Below are 19850 nucleotides of genomic sequence, written 5' to 3'. Positions count from 1 at the left end.
TTTTTTTCACGATGTCATTATTTCGATTAAAGATATCGGTATTTTAATGGACTTTTTTTCGACAAAAATCGTATTCTCCATAAGAGCCCATGTTAAAAGTTGTCAACTTTGAAAATTAATAAAAAAATAACGAGCTTCCAAACAATTACCAAAAAATTACATAAAATGTATCAGTATTTCAAGAATCAACTGTAAAAATTTCAAAGCATTCTCATTATTAGTGACTGGCCGAGGTAATCCCTTAACAACAAATTGCGCGCCTTCAATACCGTTTTTAACAAGCGCTCAGACCAAAACGACAGCGCGAATACTCGCATTTGTTATTGAGAAAACGGCAGGCATGAGAAAAAACTCTCATGTGAAAAACATGCAAGACACTGGTGGCGAAAACTGAAAGGTAACTCAGTCAAGCAAAAAGACTTATATTAGCCGGAGCATGGTAGATCTGTCATTATGCAAGTCCCATCTTACAACAAGAAGAGTGCATCTAGATCATAAATTTATAACAAAAGTGATCCCAAATGGAAGAAGATCGCATGATGCTCATCGTAAAACAAGCCCGGTTGTAAGCAGGTAAAAACCATCTTTTCTCAAGATGGAAGCATATGAAACCTATAGGTGACTAATGTTTCCTTTTGAATATTTCACACAAGCTTGATATATTTAAGGAGGTTATGCACAAATTACTCTTTTTTTAAAAAATATAATGAGAATGTTCTGAAATTTTGTACACAAGTAGATCTTTTCATTCTGAATACAACGGTATAATTATTTTCTTATGTTGATCGGTTAAATTTTTTGTAATTAATTATTGAAAATAATATTTAACATTGGCTCTTATGGAGATTTCAACCATTTTTTTCGGATAGAAAAAATGATGAAAAAGTCTTGAAAAAAATCACACATATACTAGAAACCGAGTTTTATTAATTGCGCGAAAAATTTTCATATGTTGATCGGTCAATTAATGAGTAATTAATTATAAACTTTACAAAAATTAGATGTGGCAACGTATGGCATGTTCAAACACACACACATACCCGCAATCCCATATATTGTATATGGGGCGCAGGCGCTTTTCACTTTATTTTTTTACAGTGTAGTCGGATTTCAGTTTTGTCTGTGACGTCAGAAGCGCCCCGCAACACCCGCAATGAATTTGTGCATAACCTCCTTAAAGCCAGAATTTTCCTGATTTATGAGCAAATAAATAAGTCGCTTGTTGCTCGGGATCAGACGAGAATAGACAAAGAGAAGAAGAGCCTTGGAGGAAGAGGAGAAAACCTTGGCCGCCAGTAAAACGAAAATGTTCCCATCTTGAGAGAAGATGGGCTCTGCTTATCTTTATCTATTCTCTTCTGATCACGAGCAATAAGCGACTTGTTTTGAGTTTCATTATTTGTATCGAATCAAAATTGCATTTATTTCATATTTCTACATCTTGTCATGAGAAGGCTAAGATTCAATGACAGTAGCGCCACCACTCACCCTAATATAGAGAATTTCAAGTTACGATATTTATTATCTATATTATCATAAATCGAAAAAATTCAGGCTCAAGATGGATCAATCTTGTGTGAAATATTTCAGAAAAACCATTGGCCGCTGGTGGAACGCAAATGTTCCCATCTTGAGAGAAGATGGGCCCTGCTTCTCTTTATCTATTCTCGTCTGATTCTGAGCGACAAGCAACTCGTTTCGAGTTGTCGCTCATTGTATTAATGTCAAATCGGCCGACGTGTATTTGATATTTTACCATGTCGCCATAAAATAACCAAGATTTAACGTAGCGCCACTTTTTATACAACGAAGATGCGCTAATCTTGTGGTAAAATGGGTTTCGATTGTCTACAGCTGGTTTGTATGTGCGACTCGAATTCACTGAATTTGCAACTTCTATCATTTAAAAGTACATATTAATTTTGGATTGATTCTAACGAACAACAAATAAAAACTTCTTGTCTGCAAATGGCCTTTACTTATATCTACTCTCATCAAGGGCCTCTTGAATCAAGATTGGAAAATTTTCCTAAAATCGGCGATTTCTCTCAGTCCTGCAGGGATTTTTATTTCTTTCAGTTACAGCAGTTGTACGGATAAAATTCGGCGGACCTGTAAATGATTTGAACCCACACCACCACACACACCACTGTACACAACTGTCAAACTGTTTTTTTTTATTACACAACAATGAATAATAAATTGATTCATCAACGTATATAGAAAGTTCTATTATAATTAATCCATTGAATGAGAAAATGATATTACAGTTAATATTATGACTATTTTGAAAAAATTGGCTTATGAGTTGGTCTGGAATATATGAAAGTATGCCAATATGGATAATAATGTCAACTTGGCAAATGGGTTTCCCAGATTAATTTGATGCGTTTCTCATGGAAAATGACAAGAAAAATATATTTGTGATATTAAGTGATGTTAAATTATCTGTGTGATTATAATCTTGTAACTCCTGTATTTATCATTTCATTTTTGCAAGCTAAGTAAACTATCTTTTTTCCTGGCATTTCATGATGTTTTTCAAAACCTGTCGAAACCATCCTTTTCCACATATCATGTGATGGTCTACTATCTTACTTTTTTATCATTATTTTTTGAGATGATTCAAATAAAATATACACAATCATTAGTCGTTGGTTGTGGCCAATAAATATTAATAAATTCGTGAAATTACATATTATGATGACATATTGCTTTTAGGCGCCAAATATGTGTACAATAGGTGCGTACTTTTCCTTGCGGGAGCCTGCGGATATCCCCACCTATAATAGTCCCGCTCTACTTTTTTTCTTTTCTTCTTCTGACAACAAAAACCAGGCAACTTCCTTCTTTTAGTAACCATTTTTCCTACAGCTTTTTCCTCAATTAAAAAAATAAAAAGCAATGAGAAAAATGGTAGCTAAGGAAAGGAAGTTGTTTACCTCCCTGCAGTCCAATTCACAGGGCATTACAATTTAGGGCTTTTTTCCTCCACTGGCGGCGCTTGTGAAGCTTTTGTATATAAAATCTATATAAAAAAAATTTTACAAGCGCCATCGGCGGCAAAAAATAGCCCTAAATTGTAAAAAATTTGCCCTGTGAATTGGACTGCTGGCGGAAATAGTGAGAGCTAAGCCAGAAGAAAACGATATCGCTTTTGTCGCCTAAGCCAGAGCAAAACCAGAGCAAAGGCAGAGATAATAAAAACAGAATATAAACGATATCAAACGTAAATTTGGGCTTTATATGGATATATTCTTCAAATTAAATTATTATTGAACTTATTTTTAGCAATAATATTGATGTAAAGAAATAAAGATAAGTATAACAAGTGATGTAAAAGTTGACAGATTTTGACGTTTTGAGGTTGACTTGAATCGGCTAAACACGAAAATCCCTAGCGTAAAGCAAAAGTAAATCCAGACCTTTTCCAAAGTAAAGCCAGACTTGTAAAAAAGACATTTATTTATAACAATAGCACTAACTATTAATAAACAATATTAAATTAATAAATTTTAATGATTTTTAGAGACTTTTGTAAAATACCATGTAAGATACCGTATCTTACATCATCGGTTTCATACATCGAGGCAGTGATGGGTAAATGGTCGATTTTTTAGGTTTCATACACTTACAGTAAGATACTGTAAGATACTGTAAGAAACTGTAAGATACCTCTGACGCCATTTTGAACATTTTTATTGACTGTCGACTGGACAATTAGTTCTTATTGCTCGATATATATTGGTACATGTAATTTATTTGTTATATAAATATATATAATATCAAGGGAAACCAGTTTTAAGGAATTAATGTTGCTTGAAACATAATTTTTTGGCAACATTAATTCCTTAGCTCCATCTTTTCCTTAGCTACTATTTTTGCTTGGGATTTTTATTTATCTAAAAAATAAAATGCATGTAATTTTATTTATTAAATAAATTGAAATGTCCAAGGAAAAGCAGTAGCTAAGAAAAAGATGTAGCTAAGAAATTAATGTTGCCAAAAAATTATGTTTTAAGGAATTAATGTTGCTTTAATTTTAAATAACTAATTTTTTAAATAAATAAAAATCCCAAGGAAAAATAGTAGCTATGGAAAAGATGGAGCTAAGGAATTACAGTTGCCAAAGAAATTCTTTTTTAAGCATTATTAATTCCTGAGCTACATCCTTTCCTTAGCTACTGCTTGTTTTTGGAATTTTTATTTATTCAATAAATGAATTACATGTATTTATCGAATAAAAAAAAATTGTAGCACGAAGGTTCCACTTTTATTCGTAGGAGGCGCTGGGAACGCAATGTAAGATACCTCGATGCAGTGCTGGGTAGGTAAGATACCTTGGTATCTTACATGTGTAAAATACCATGTAAGATACCGTATCTTACATCATCGGTTTCATACATCGAGGTATCTTACATTGCCCTCGAACACCACACATTCGATAAATACATTACATTATTGAATAAATAAAAATTCAAAATAGCAGTAATGAAAAAATGTAATAGAATTAATGTTGCTTAAAAAAGAATTTCTTTGGCAACTGTAATTCCTTAGCTCCATCTTTTCCATAGCTACTATTTTCCCTTGGGATTTTTATTTATTTAAAAAATTAGTTATTTAAAATTAAAGCAACATTAATTCCTTAAAACATAATTTTTTGGCAACATTAATTTCTTAGCTACATCTTTTTCTTAGCTACTGATTTTCCTTGGACATTTTAATTTATTTAATAAATAAAACTACATGCATTTTATTTTTTAAATAAATAAAAATCCCAAGCAAAAATAGTAGCTAAGGAAAAGATGGAGCTAAGGAATTACAGTTGCCAAAGAAAGTCTTTTTCAAGCAACATTAATTCCTTAGCTACATCTTTCCCTTAGCTACTGCTTTTTCTTGGACATTTCCATCTTTTAAAAATAAACTGACATGTATATTATTTATTTAATAAATAGAAAATGTCCGAGGAAAAGCAGTAGCTAAGGAAAAGATGGAGCTACGGAATTAATGTTGCCAAAAAATTATGTTTCAAGCAACATTAATTCCTTAAAACTGGTTTTCCTTGATATTATATATATTTATATAACAAATAAATTACATGTACCAATATATATCGAGCAAAGAACTAATTGTCCAGTCGACAGTCAATAAGAATGTTCAAAATGGCGTCAGAAATATCTTACAGTTTCTTACAGTATCTTACAGTATCAAAAATCGACCATTTACCCATCACTGGTATAAGCAGAGTGAAGCGATAGATGATTTTTACCTCGGAAGTGACGAAAATCTCTTATACCCACTCCATACGGCGAGCACCAAATGTCGGACTAATAAAACCTCTGTGGCTTTACTCTGCTTATACCCACTCTAATGATACATGGCGTATGATAATGAAGATGTATCATACTGTATGATACTGCTGTATGATATACCGGCATCATACCTACCCAACACTGAGCCTATCCGCTAAATGTCGACTAATAATAACCTCTGTATCGCTTTACTTATATACTGCGCACTTGTATCTACATGATACATGGCATAATGAGCAATAAATGATGTTTCATACTATCATACTACTGAATACCGGACTATCATATCTACTAACACTAACCTATGCCGTCCTCCGACTGGCTGATATTGACTCTCTCGGTCTCTAGTCTTCTTGGTGAGTGTTCGATAGCTGACCTGGTCCTCGGCCATCAGAACGGAAATTTTATGAATTGAGAACTTTCTATAAAAATAACCAGTTTCAAAAAAGGCAAGTTTTTTTTTTAACTGGTTGATCTTGTTTTTATTCTCTATTATTCTTGGACCACATGAATAAAAAAAAAAATTACAAGCTTATCAAATACTAAATAATATCATTACAAAAATGGAAAAAAAAATTCTCTTGAGACCCACTATTTATTAAATGATGTTGATGGCAATGTTATTATTGAAAATGGACATTTAGCTTTATCTTTATATAAAAAATAATAACAAACACTGTTATATATCATCTTTATCTCAGACTGTTAAACTTGAGACTGATTGGTATAAAATGTTAAAGATAATATTGTTGTAATAAGTATAAAGCAGGTATTATTATGTGTAATACATTTGATATTTTTAGGTAAAAATATTTGTTTTTTACATGTATTTATTGCTGTTACATACATTGATAGATGAAATATAAAAGGTAATATTATTGTAATGAACAAAACAGGTATTATAATGTATGTAAACAATAATATCAGTAAAAATATTTCTTTATATTAGAATTTATATGGTATGTGACAAGCAGTTGAACTGCAAGCTATCTTTGTATCATTTTGTCAAATAATTATTATAATAATTAATAAAAAAAATACACGAAAAAGATAGATTAAAAAAAAGTAAATTCCTGTTACATACATTGATTATTAAATTATATGACTAAATTAATAATCATCATTACTTCTTATTATTAGTATAATTTTGAAATTCAAATTTTTCTATACTAAAAGATAAAAAAAATAAATTGATATATACTTTAAAACAAAAAATAATTGCTAACATATCCCTAGCGAATGGCTCGACTCTCCAATTTTTTTTGTTGAAATTTTTACAAGTTTTTTCACATTTTCTATTAATTTTTTTATAGAAAAATACAAATCTATCATTAATAAAGTCCATCATAATGTTTAAACAATTTACAACAATAAAAAATATATAAACTAGACACTTCTCAATTCGATGTCGAAAGCCTGTAGAAATGCTGTCGAAACGCGATCAAAACGGTGTCGAGACAGAGTCAAAAGGTATAGCGCTATAAAATTGAAAAAAAGTTATTTTTGCGATTGTTTAATCTTTAAATGCTTAATTATACTGTTTTATTTTGTTTTTTACATGCAATTGTTATTAACAATTAATTTAAAAATTATAAACAAAAAAAAATCATTATTAAAGTCCTTCATGATGTTTAAACAATTAAAAACAATGAAAAATGAATAAATTAGACACCTCTCAATTCGGTGTCGAAAGCCTGTCGATTTAGTGACAAAATATCTCGGTAATAATGACCGAGTCAATTACCGATGAATGGTCTGAGGCTCGACAGCTTTCCGACTCTAGTAGATATGCGAATTATGTCAATCTAACCTCTCTACCTTGTATAATTCAAACTTTTATATAATATTAAATACATGTACTAGTCAAGGTTTCATTCAGTTTAAGTTATTGTCATTATAATCTTATATTTATTTCATATTTTTCCAACTTATTTTGAGTATCCGGTGCTCGTGAATTACGTTTTATATATGCTGTCGAATGGCTGTCAAATCGATGTCGACTGAATGCTACATTGGAGAGTCAAATCCCGATCGAATAGGTGTCGACGCATCCGCTAGGGATAACCTCATGGATTAGGTACGATTGTTTTCAACAAGTTCTTTAAGTTTTCAACATTTTACTTTATTATTTTCTCTATTCAAATAAAATTATTGTGTCAAATATCTGTAAAATTACTCTAAACTACTAATTAATTTATTTGGCAACATCCTTTTCTAAGAACCATTTGCCGATATCTTTTTAATTCATTAATTACGGCAAATGTATCTAAGAGAAAGATAAACCCAAATGAATTAAATCACGGTCTAAATAATTCATCAGCCATTTGACACAATAATTTTAATTTTAAAAAAATGTTGGTTTTAATGATTTATTCAAACCCAATTATAGATGTAATAAGTTGATAATTTTTTTTTATTTATAATATTATGTTAAAAAGGCCGGATGACATCTTTATTATAAATTTCAATCGTATAAATTTGTCCAGTTTTATATGTAAAAGAACAAATTAATATTATATGAATTTTTTTGTTTATTTATATATCAGTCGAAAAAATATGGACTATTTTAAATTTTAGTATTTTAAACCTTCCATTAATTAAGTTGAAAAAAATTAATTAAATATTAAATAGCTTAGTCATTTTGCTTACTTGTCAAGTCAAATGATTTATAATAAATTTTGTAAATGTATCTAAGAGAAGGGTTAAACAAGATAAATTAATTTGTAGTTTACATTAATTTCTTTGCAATATTTTCCATAACAAATTAATATATTATTATAGCAAATGGCTAAGAAATTAATTCAAAGTGCAAATTAATTTATTCGGTTTAATTTTTTTTTTTACCCATTTGTCAATAGTTTTTTGAATTATTATGGCAAATAAATTGATAAGTAATTTTTATAAAAATCCTGAGGGCTGTATAATGCTCTATGTAGTGTTTGCCAGAGTATGTTTGTATTATGCGCATTGTAAAAAAAAAGCGATACGAGTCGCGCACGTTACCAGGGTGTACTACCAACAGTCCAATTCACAGGGCATTACAATTTAGAGCTTTTTTCCTCCACTGGCGGCGCTTGTGGAGCTTTTGTATGTGAAATCTATATAAAAAAAATTTTACAAGCGCCGTCAGCGGCAAAAAAAAGGCCCTAAATTGTAAAAAATTTGCCCTGTGAATTGGACTGCAGCACCCGTATTCAGAGGATGTTCTCATTAGGGCTTTTTTTTCCGATGGCGGCGCTTCAAAAACTTTTTGTCAGAGTTCTGTATGAATCGTATTCTATGACAAGAGAGCTCATTTTTATGCTAGGTGCTTTCTTTTGTGTATTTATTTTTTATCGTGTTTATTTTCGCGCATGCGCAATTGAATGCGCAGTCAGCAGAAAGTCAGTTTGCAACAGCGTAGGACATGAGGGGCTGGATCAGTCATGTTTCAATTCTTATTTTTTAAGAATTATTTGCTTGACGCCACTGTTCTTTCATCAAGTTTGCATAACAGGCGCATGTGCATGATCATGCGCATTAAAGTAAAAAAAAATAAATACACAAAAGAAAGCACCTGCTGTCGAGCTGGGGTTCACATCGTTGTATATATACGACATGTTTTGATGATTTTGAGCACCAGAACCCTTTTAAGAATGTAAACAAACAAAGCTGTCAAATTTTCAAGTTGATTGTTGTTACTGTTGCAGACAAAAATAGAAATAGAGAAGTACAAAATGAATATTCCAGGGAGATTAAGATGAATTAATATGAGGTTAAACAATAATATTCGCAATATGTCTGATCCTATTGAATATATGAGTGAGCAACAGTTTTTAGAAAAATTTAGGTTTTAAACAAGATATTTTTTTTATTTTAGGTGTTAAAAAAAAATAAACGTGTATTTTTATCAAATTAATTTAAAAAAAAAATTTACTTTCTGGTCATCATTGTCTTAAATAGTATATATATACATCGATGTGAACCCTAGCTCGGCAGCATGAAAATGAACTCTCTTGTCATAGAATACGATTCATACAGAACTCTGACAAAAAGTTTTTGAAGCGCGGCCGCCATCGGAAAAAAAGCCCTAATGAGAACATCCTCAGCACCCGTATTCTCGGGGAAAAATTGTTCTCATTAGGGCTTTTTTTTTCCGCTGATGGCGCTTGACAAAATTTTTTTCATATAGATTTCATATAGAAAAGCTTCACAAACGCCACCATCGGAAAAAAAACGCCCTAATGAGAACATCCTCTGAATACGGGTGCTGAATACGGGTGCAGCGCCCCTCAATTATGTGGCGATCACATAGCGACACGGTTTTTTGAAGCGGTGTTTCCACGCTATAGGGATCTGACCTATCGGCGGAGTTTGGTTGCTCACGCACACATTTATTCTGTAAAGGCTTATCTGTGAGGCAATATGGCGCATTCCAGACCATTTTACTATAGTATACTATCGTCAACAAACTATACCATATAAAAATTTTCAATGTAGTTTCAATGGTCTGGAAATAGTTCACTGTGCGCCACCAGATGCCATGGTGAATAGGTCTGGGGTGCTATTCTTGGTCCCGTATTGCGGGAGTTATTGCGGGTCCCGCAATAACGATTCGCCGACAAGAAATGTTTGTCGCAATAGAAAAATATGAAGGCGCTTGTTGTTGCTTTCATGTAAAGCTGCCATAGTCGTATGCAAATGCAAAAATAAAGTAGAATTTACATGAAAGCAACAACATGCGCCTTCATATTTTTCTAATGCGTAATATATGTCAGCAATATTATGCGTGACCAATAAGTCAAAACACCAAATATTGAAACGCACTGTGGGCGTGGCCAATCGCTGTAAGCAGTTGGCAAAAAAAGAAACTAATTACATTCAGTCAAGTATATCCCATGAGCATAGAATTTTATTGTTTATTAAAAAAATGTTATTAACTATTGAGTATATACTGTCATGGGCACAAAAATCGAATTTCTCACGAAATTTCCTTGAAGAAAATCGTATTATATATGCGGAACATATTACGAGTATTGGTGTAAAAATTGATTCAAGTGATGAATATCATGTGTTTGCCACTTGTATACAAACATCTTATCCAAAAGAACTATGTCATGATATTGAAGGTCGATTTAAAATAAATTAATGGTGAAATATTATCAGTAACATATTCATGCAAAGCTGGTCTAGAAGAAAAATGCAAACATATCCTTGGTTTCCTTATTTACTGTTCTTTGTAAGTTTTATTTTTATAAATATGTATTTTGTTTGTACGAATGACAGGTTAAAGTGACAGGTTCATAACAGCAATTTCTGTTCTCCTCATAAGTAGTTGGTAAATTACATGATGGGATAGAATTTTTTTTAAAAATGTGCATTGGTTCTGATGCATTGAGAGCTAATTATTTAAAACCAACAAAAACTTGTTACTTGTGATGTTGAATTATTTAGAGTTTTGTTTACATATAGATAGGTATACTTACTCTTCATATAATCATAGTAATTGAAATGAAAAGAGTATATCATTGCTTTTTTATTAACTGTTTTGATTTTGAATGCATGTTTCCAAGCATCGCACCGATTTATTTTATTAAAGTCACCGAAATGATTTTTTACTTTGACAGGTTGTTGTTTGTCTAACCTCGAAAATGTATGGAAACTCAGATTTCTATTTCTTCTGGAATTACTGTTGCACCCAGAAACGTGAAGTCTTGTTTTTTTGTTTTTTCATATCATTCTTGGGGAAAATTTTGTACAAGACGTTTTGAACAATTTGTAAAAATATTATTTGTTTATTAATTTAGTATTTATACTGTGTATACTGCATACGAATGACTGGATAAAATAGTTTCCAGAAATGTACCACCAGTCGTTGTAGTGAATTGTGCGTTTCCCAATAGAAATATGTACTTCCCTGGCAGAACTGGCGTGATCGCTTTTGTCGCCAAAGCCAGAGCAAAACCAGAGCAAAGCCAGACTTGTAAAAAAGACATTTATTTATAACAATAGCAATAACTATTAATAAACAATATTAAATTAATGAATTTTAATGACTTTTAGAGACTTTTTTATTGTTAGTGCTATTGTTATAAATAAATGTCTTTTTTACAAGTCTGGCTTTACTCTGGCTTTGCTCTGCACCCGTATTCACAGGGCAAATTTTATACAATTTAGGGCTTTTTTTTGCCACTGATGGCGCTTGTCAAATTTTTTTTATATAGATTTCATATACAAAAGCTGCACAAGCTTAAGTCTTCTTGAATACTGCTAACTTTGTCTGGTTTTATTCTGGCTTTACTCTGGCTTTCTTCTGGCTTTTGTATTGGTAGAAATTGATGTGTTTTTTTTTTATTTTCACGCGAAAAATTAATTATAATAATAAAAAAGTCTCTAAAAATCATTAAAATTTATTAATTTAATATTGTTTATTAATAGTTAGTGCTATTGTTATAAATAAATGTCATTTTTACAAGTCTGGCTTTACTCTGGAAAAGGTCTGGATTTACTTTTGCTTTACGCTAGGGATTTTTGTGTTTAGTCGATTCAAGTCAACCTCAAAACGTCAAAATCTGTCAACTTTTACATTACTTGTTATACTTATCTTTATTTCTTTCCATCAATATTATTGCTAAAAATAAGTTCAATAATAATTTAATTTAAAGAATATATCCACAAAAGCCCAAATTTACGTTTGATATCGTTTATATTCTGTTTTTATTATCTCTGCCTTTGCTCTGGTTTTGCTCTGGCTTTGGCGACAAAAGCGATATCGTTTTCTTCTGGCTTAGCTCTCACTATTTCCGCCAGGGTTGCAAGATCTATCATCACTAGATAATTACTAGAATTTTGGTGGAAATCAGCCTTAAAAAGCTTTGCAAGACTATTACAGCCAATAGAACCAGTGATGGGTAATTCGACGATTTTCGGGGTATCATACAATCATACGTATGATACTACATAAAGTGTATGATAGTTGAAACTGCCCTCTTTTTTTATAAAATGAACTAAATGATTTATTAAACTCTCACTCACACCACTGTACACAGCTGTCAAACTGTTTTTTTTTTTATTACACGATAAATAATAAATAAATTCATCAACGTGTATAAAAAATTATATTAGAATTAAAACATTATACGAGAAAATAATTTAACAGTTAATATTATGACTTCTTTAAAAAATTAGCTCAGGAGTTTGTCTGAAATATATTAAAGTATGCCAATATGATGAAAGAAGTCAACTTGGCAAATAGGTCTCCCGGATTAATATAATACGTTCCTCATAAACAACGACAGGGAAAATATATTTGTGATATTGAGTGCTGTTAAATTATCCGTGTGATTATAATCTCATAATTGCTGTATTTATTATTTTTTTTTTGCAAGCTAATAAAACTATCTTTTTTCCTGCACCCGTATTCACAGGGCAAATTTTATACAATTTAGGGCTTTTTTTTGCCACTGATGGCGCTTGTCAAATTTTTTTTATATAGATTTCATATACAAAAGCTGCACAAGCGCCGCCAGTGGAAGAAAAGAGCCCTAAATTGTAATGCCCTGTGAATACGGGTGCTGGCATTTCATGATGTTCCTTAGAACCTGTCAAAACCCTCCTTGCCCACATATCATGTCTACTATCTCATTTTTTATTGTAATTTTTGAGATTATTCAAATAAAATACACACAATCATTTTTCGTTAGTTGATTTATTAATAAATATTAATAAATTCTTGAGATTACATATTATGTTGGATGTTGACATATTGTTTTTGGGCGCCAAATATGTGTACAATGGCGGATAGGCAAAATGGCGTCAGTAAAATAGTTTAAAAAGTGAAATGTAGAGGCGCTCTTAATGTATGATACATGGCGTATGATAATGGAGATGTATCATACTGTATGATACAGTGTATGATACTGCTGTATGATACACCGGTATCATACCTACCCAACACTGAATAGAACATGTTCCATTTTTTCGTGCAAGATCTTGCTGCAAGAACTTACATGAGATTTCTATAGCGTGGAGACCAGTGTTGGGTAATTCGACGATTTTCGGGGTATCATACAATCATACGTATGATACTACATGAAGTGTATGATAGTTGAAAGTGCCCTCTTTTTTTTATAAAATGAAGTAAATGATTTATTAAAATCACTCACACCACTACACACCACTGTACACAGCTGTCAAACTGTTTTTTTTTATTCGACAACGATAAATAATAAATAAATTCATCAACGTGTATAAAAAATTCTATGAGAATTAAAACATTATATGAGAAAATAATTCAACAGTTAATATTATGACTACTTTCAAAAAATCAGCTAATGAGTTCGTCTTGAATATATTAAAGTATGCCAATATAGAAAAAGATGTCAATTTGGCAAATAGGTTTCCCAGATCAATATAATACGTTCCTCATAGAAAACGACAGGAAAATATATTTGTGATATTGAGTAATGTTAAATTATCTGTGTGATTATAATTTCGTAATTACTGTATTTATTTTTTTTTTTTCGCAAGCTAATGGAACTTTTTCCTGGCATTGCCTGGCATTTCATGATGTTCCTTAGAACCTGTCAAAACCCTCCTGCCCCACATATCATGTGATAGTCTATTATCTCATTTTTTTATAATAATTTTTGAGATTATATAAATAAAATATACACAATCATTAGTCGTTGATTGTGTCCAATAAATATTAATAAATTGATGAAATTACATATTATGTTAACATATTGCTTTTGGGCGCAAAATATGTGTACAATGGTGGATTAGGCAAAATGGCGTCAGTAAAATAGTTTAAAAAGTAAAATGTAGAGGCGCTTTTAATGTATGATACATGGCGTATGATGATGGAGACCCAAGGTGTGTTCGTTCACTATTTACACCGAGCGTATGGACGGAGCGTATGCAAGGAAGCGCTAGAGTTTTGCGGTCATTTGAAGAAACTTTAGTAACTAAAATTTACTAAAACATTCGTTATTTTCAGTCATTGTGTTTATTTTGTTAATTTAATAATTTTTTCTCAGACGCAAGAACAAATTACCAATTAATAATAATGAAGAAGGCAGAACTGGAAAAACGAATAGAAATAAATAAATAGTAGGTTTGCTCCGTTTCAGTGTGAAATCGAACAGAACACCTAATATTTCCACATACGAAATCTACTGGTAATTTTCATTGGAAATCTACCAGTAAGACCTACCAGTAATCTACTGGTAGATAACTGGTAGGAACTAACGGTAATTCCTACGAGTAACCTCCCAGTAGATTACTGGTAGGACCTACTGGTGGATTACTGGTAAGTCTTTCCGGTATCTCCTACCAGTAATTTACCGGTAGAATACTGGTAAGATTTACCAGTAGGTCCTGCCAGCAATCTACTGCAGTCCAATTCACAGGGCATTACAATTTAGGGCTTTTTTCCTCCACTGGCGGCGCTTGTGGAGCTTTTGTATGTGAAATCTATATAAAAAAAATTTAACAAGCGCCATCGGTGGCAAAAAGAAGCCCTAAATTGTATAAAATTTGCCCTGTGAATACGGGTGCTGGTAGGTTACTCGTAGGAATTACCGGTAGTTCCTACCAGTTATCTACCAGTTGATTACTGGTAGTTTCTGCCAGTCAATTAATTCGCAGTTTGAAAACTAAAGATTTATAAATAGCTATTAGCTATAGCTATTAATTGTATCAATATATGCTCGGTGACACAAAATAAATTCAGAGCATGATGATTGAACAGAAAATAAATGTAGAAACATATATAGTTTTGTGATGAATATATAATTTTATAAATAAATTTTTTGAATAAAATCTACATGAATAAAAATATTGTATATTTTGATGAAAATTTTATAAAATGGATTGAATATAATATAATTAATGAAACAGGAAAATTAATTATTATTTGTAATGTTTTTTTTTTTTTTTAAATGTCGATCTATGCTGCTCCGGCTGTTTTAGTTTTTTCAGCCCTACGATTTTTGGTACTTTTGAATGCACATTGCATGAATTTGTTGAACTCTTCATCTGTTGGCTGACGTTGTCTAAAAATACGTGAAACAGCTTCTGAAAAACCAAAGAAGGGTGCTCAAATATTATTTTATTTAATATTAATACATATGTGATATTTTTTTTTAAAACCAACACCCCCCAGGGAAAGCAGTAGCGAAAGAAATTAATTTGGCCAGGAAAATTATGTTTTAAGCAACATTAATTTCTTAGCTACATCTTCTCCTTAGTAATCCATTTATCGGTAAATAAAACACATGGAGTTTATTATTAATAAATGAAACACATGGAGTTTTATTATTTATTAATTTTATTATTTATCAAATTCCATGTGTTTTATTTACAGATAAATGGATTACTAAGGAAAATAACTAAAAATTAATGTTGCTTAAAACATATTTTCTAACCTATTATTTGCTTCTATCTTTTCCTTAGCTACTGCTTTTCCTTGGAAATTTGTATTTTTAAAAAAATAAATTTACATGTATTTTATTTATAAAATAAATAAAAAATGTCCAAGGAAAAGCAGTAGCTAAGGAATTAATGTGACTAAGGGATTATTTCCTTGAAACGTAATACTTTGGCAGCCTCAATTCCTTAGCTGCATCTTTACCTTAGCTACTGCTTTTCCTTGGACATTTGTATTTTTGAAAAATAAATTTACATGTATTTTATTTATAAAATAAATAAAAAATGTCCAAGGAAAAGCAGTAGCTAAGGAATTAATGTGACTGAGGAATTATTTCCTTGAAACATAATTCTTTAGCAGCCTCAATTCCTTAGCTACATCTTCTCCTTAGCTACTACTTTTCCTTGGAAATTTGTATTTTTGAAAAATAAATTTACATGTATTTTATTTATAGAATAAATAAAAAATGTCCAAGGAAAAGCAGTAGCTAAGGAATTAATGTGACTAAGGGATTATTTCCTTGGAACATAATTCTTTGGCAGCCTCAATTCCTTAGCTACATCTTCTCCTTAGCTACTGCTTTTCCTTAAAAATTTTTTTTTTTAGAAAAAATAAATTTACATGTATTTTATTTATAAAATAAATAAAAAATGGCCAAGAAAAAGCAGTAGCTAAGGAAAAGATGTAGCTAAGGAATTAATGTGACTAAGGGATTATTTCCTTGAAGAATTATGTTTCGAGGAAATAATTCCTTAGTCATATTAATTCCTTATAAATAAAATACATGTAAATTTATTTTTCAAAAATACAAATGTCCGAGGAAAAGCAGTAGCTAAGGAAAAGATGTAGCTAAGGAATTGAGGCTGCCAAAGAATTATGTTTCAAGGAAATAATCCCTTAGTCACATTAATTCCTTAGCTACATCTTTTCCTTAGCTACTGCTTTTCCTTGGACATTTTTTATTTATTTTATAAATAAAATACATGTAAATTTATTTTTTAAAAATACAAATTTCCAAGGAAAAGCAGTAGCTAAGGTATAGATGCAGCTAAGGAATTGAGGCTGCCAAAGTATTATGGTTCAAGGAAATAATTCCTTAGTCACATTAATTCCTTAGCTACTGCTATTCCTTGGACATTTTTTATTTATTTTATAAATAAAATACATGTAAACTTATTTTTTAAAAATACAAAAGTCCAAAGAAAAGTAGTAGCTAAGGTAAAGATGCAGCTAAGGAATTGAGGCTGCCAAAGTATTATGTTTCAAGGAAATAATCCCTTAGTCACATTAATTCCTTAGCTACATCTTTTCCTTAGCTACTGGTTTTCCTTGGACATTTTTTATTTATTTTATAAATAAAATACATGTAAATTTATTTTTTTAAAAATACAAATTTCTAAGGAAAAGCAGTAGCTGAGGAAAAGATGTAGCTAAGGAATTGAGGCTGCCAAAGAATTATGTTCCAAGGAAATAATTCCTTAGTCACATTAATTCCTTAGCTACTGCTTTTCCTTGGACATTGTTTATTTATTTTATAAATAAAATACATGTAAATTTTTTTTTTTTAAGTACAAATGTCCAAGGAAAAGCAGTAGCAAAGGAATTAATGTGACTAAGGAATTATTTCCTTGAAACAAAATTTTTTGGCAGCCTCAATTCCTTAGCTACATCTTTTCCTTAGCTACTGCTTTTTCTTGGACATTTTTTATTTATTTTATAAATAAAATACATGTAAATTTATTTTTTAAAAATACAAATTTCCAAGGAAAAGCAGTAGCTAAGGAGAAGATGTAGCTCAGGAATTGAGGCTGCCAAAGAATTATGTTTCAAGGAAATAATTCCTTAGTCACATCAATTCCTTATCTACTGCTTTTCCTTGGACATTTTTTATTTATTTTATAAATAAAATACATGTAAATTTATTTTTCAAAAATACAAATGTCCAAGGAAAAGCAGTAGCTAAGGTAAAGATGTAGCTAAGGAATTGAGGCTGCCAAAGTATTATGTTTCAAGGAAATAATTCCTTAGTCACATTAATTCCTTAGCTACTGCTTTTCCTTTGACATTTTTTATTTATTTCATGAATAAAATACATGTAAATTTATTTTTCAAAAATACAAATGTCCAAGGAAAAGCAGTAGCTAAGGAAAAGATGTAGCTAAGGAATTGAGGCTGCCAAAGAATTATGTTTCAAGGAAATAATTCCTTAGTCACATTAATTCCTTAGCTACTGCTTTTCCTTGGACATTTTTTATTTATTTTATAAATAAAATACATGTAAATTTATTTTACAAAAATACAAATGTCCAAGGAAAAGCAGTAGCTAAGGAAAAGATGTAGCTAAGGAATTGAGGCTGCCAAAGTATTATATTTCAAGGAAATAATCCTTTAGTCACATTAATTCCTTAGCTACATCTTTTCCTTAGCTACTGCTTTTCCTTGGACATTTGTATTTTTGAAAAATAAATTTACATGTATTTTATTTTTAAAATAAATAAAAAATGTCCAAGGAAAAGATGTAGCTGAGGAATCAATGTGACTAAGGAATTATCTCCTTGAAACATTATTTTTTGGCAGCCTCAATTCTTTAGCTACATCTTTTCCTTAGCTACTGCTTTTCTTTGGAAATTTGTATTTTTAAACAATAAATTTACATGTATTTTATTTATAAAATAAATAAAAAATGTCCAAGGAAAAGCAGTAGCTAAGGAAAAGATGTAGCTAAGGAATTAATGTGACTAAGGAATTGTTTCTGTGAAACATAATTCTTTGGCAGCCTCAATTACTTAGCTACATCCTTAGCTAAGGAATTAAGGTTGCCAAGAAATTATTTTTTAAGCAATTAATGTTGCCTAAAACATAATTTATTGGCAACCTTAATTTTTTAGCTACATTTTTTTGTTAGCTACTGCTTGTTCTTGCGATTTTTATTTTTGTAATGACTAAAAAATATAATATTTTATTTTTCGAAAATAAAATCCCCAAGGAAAAGATGTAGCTAAGGAAAAGATATAGCTAAGAAATTAATGTGGCCAGAAAAATTATGTTTAAAGCAACTTCAATTCCTTAGCTACATTTTTTTCTTAGCTACATCTTTTCCTTAGACATATTTATCCTTCAAAAATTAAATTACATTTACTTTATTTATTAAATAAATGAATTTATATATAGGACAACCAGTAGCTAAGGGAAAAATGTAGCTCAGGAATCAATGTGGCTAGAAAAATTATGTTTCAAGCAACATTAATTCCTCAGCTACATCTTCTTCTGGGACATTTTTCTTTTAAAAAAAATAAATTTTTTTAGCTGCATTTATACTTTAGCTGTATGCCGTAAAATATTAATTTATTCAATAATATTATTACAAGCAAGCGTGATATTTATTACGGCAAATACTCTAATGCTGAAGCTTTCGGGTTTATTAAAATGATTTACCAGTAATCTACCAGTAGACTACTGGTAGTTGATACCAGTAATTTTTTACCGGAAATTTACTGGTAGATTACTGGTAGTTCCTACTGGTAGTATTTACCAGTAGAATTCCAGTAATATACTGGTTGGAAATTACTGGTAGGAGCTACCAGCACCCGTATTCACTGGGCAAAATTGTTCTCATTAGGGCTTTTTTTTTCCGCTGATGGCACTTGACAAAATTTTTTTTATATAGATTTCATATAGAAAGGCTTCACAAACGCTACCATCGGAAAAAAAACGCCCTAATGAGAACATCCTCTGAATACGGGTGCAGTTATCTACCAGCACCCGTATCCAGAGGATGTTCTCATTAGGGCGTTTTTTTCCGATGGTGGCGCTTGTGAAGCTTTTCTATGTAAAATCTATATAAAAAGTTCACAAGCGCCGCCATCGGAAAAAAAAGCCCTAATGAGAACATCCTCTGAATACGGGTGCAGTAGTAGTTACTGGTAAGCTACCAGTAGATTACCGGTATCATATAATCCTACCAGTTGTGGTTATCTGGGGACGTATGATACTGTATGATACAGTGTATGATACTGCTGTATGATACACCGGTATCATACCTACCCAACACTGGTGGAGACACCACTTGAGGCCACTGAAATATAATAAAACTGGAAGCCGAACTTAGCGTCGCCGAGAGAGAGATTCAA

Source organism: Aphidius gifuensis, linkage group LG2, assembly GCF_014905175.1.
Source record: "Aphidius gifuensis isolate YNYX2018 linkage group LG2, ASM1490517v1, whole genome shotgun sequence".
NCBI classification, from domain to species: Eukaryota; Metazoa; Arthropoda; class Insecta; order Hymenoptera; family Braconidae; genus Aphidius; species Aphidius gifuensis.
Note: the sequence above shows the minus strand (reverse complement) of the source record.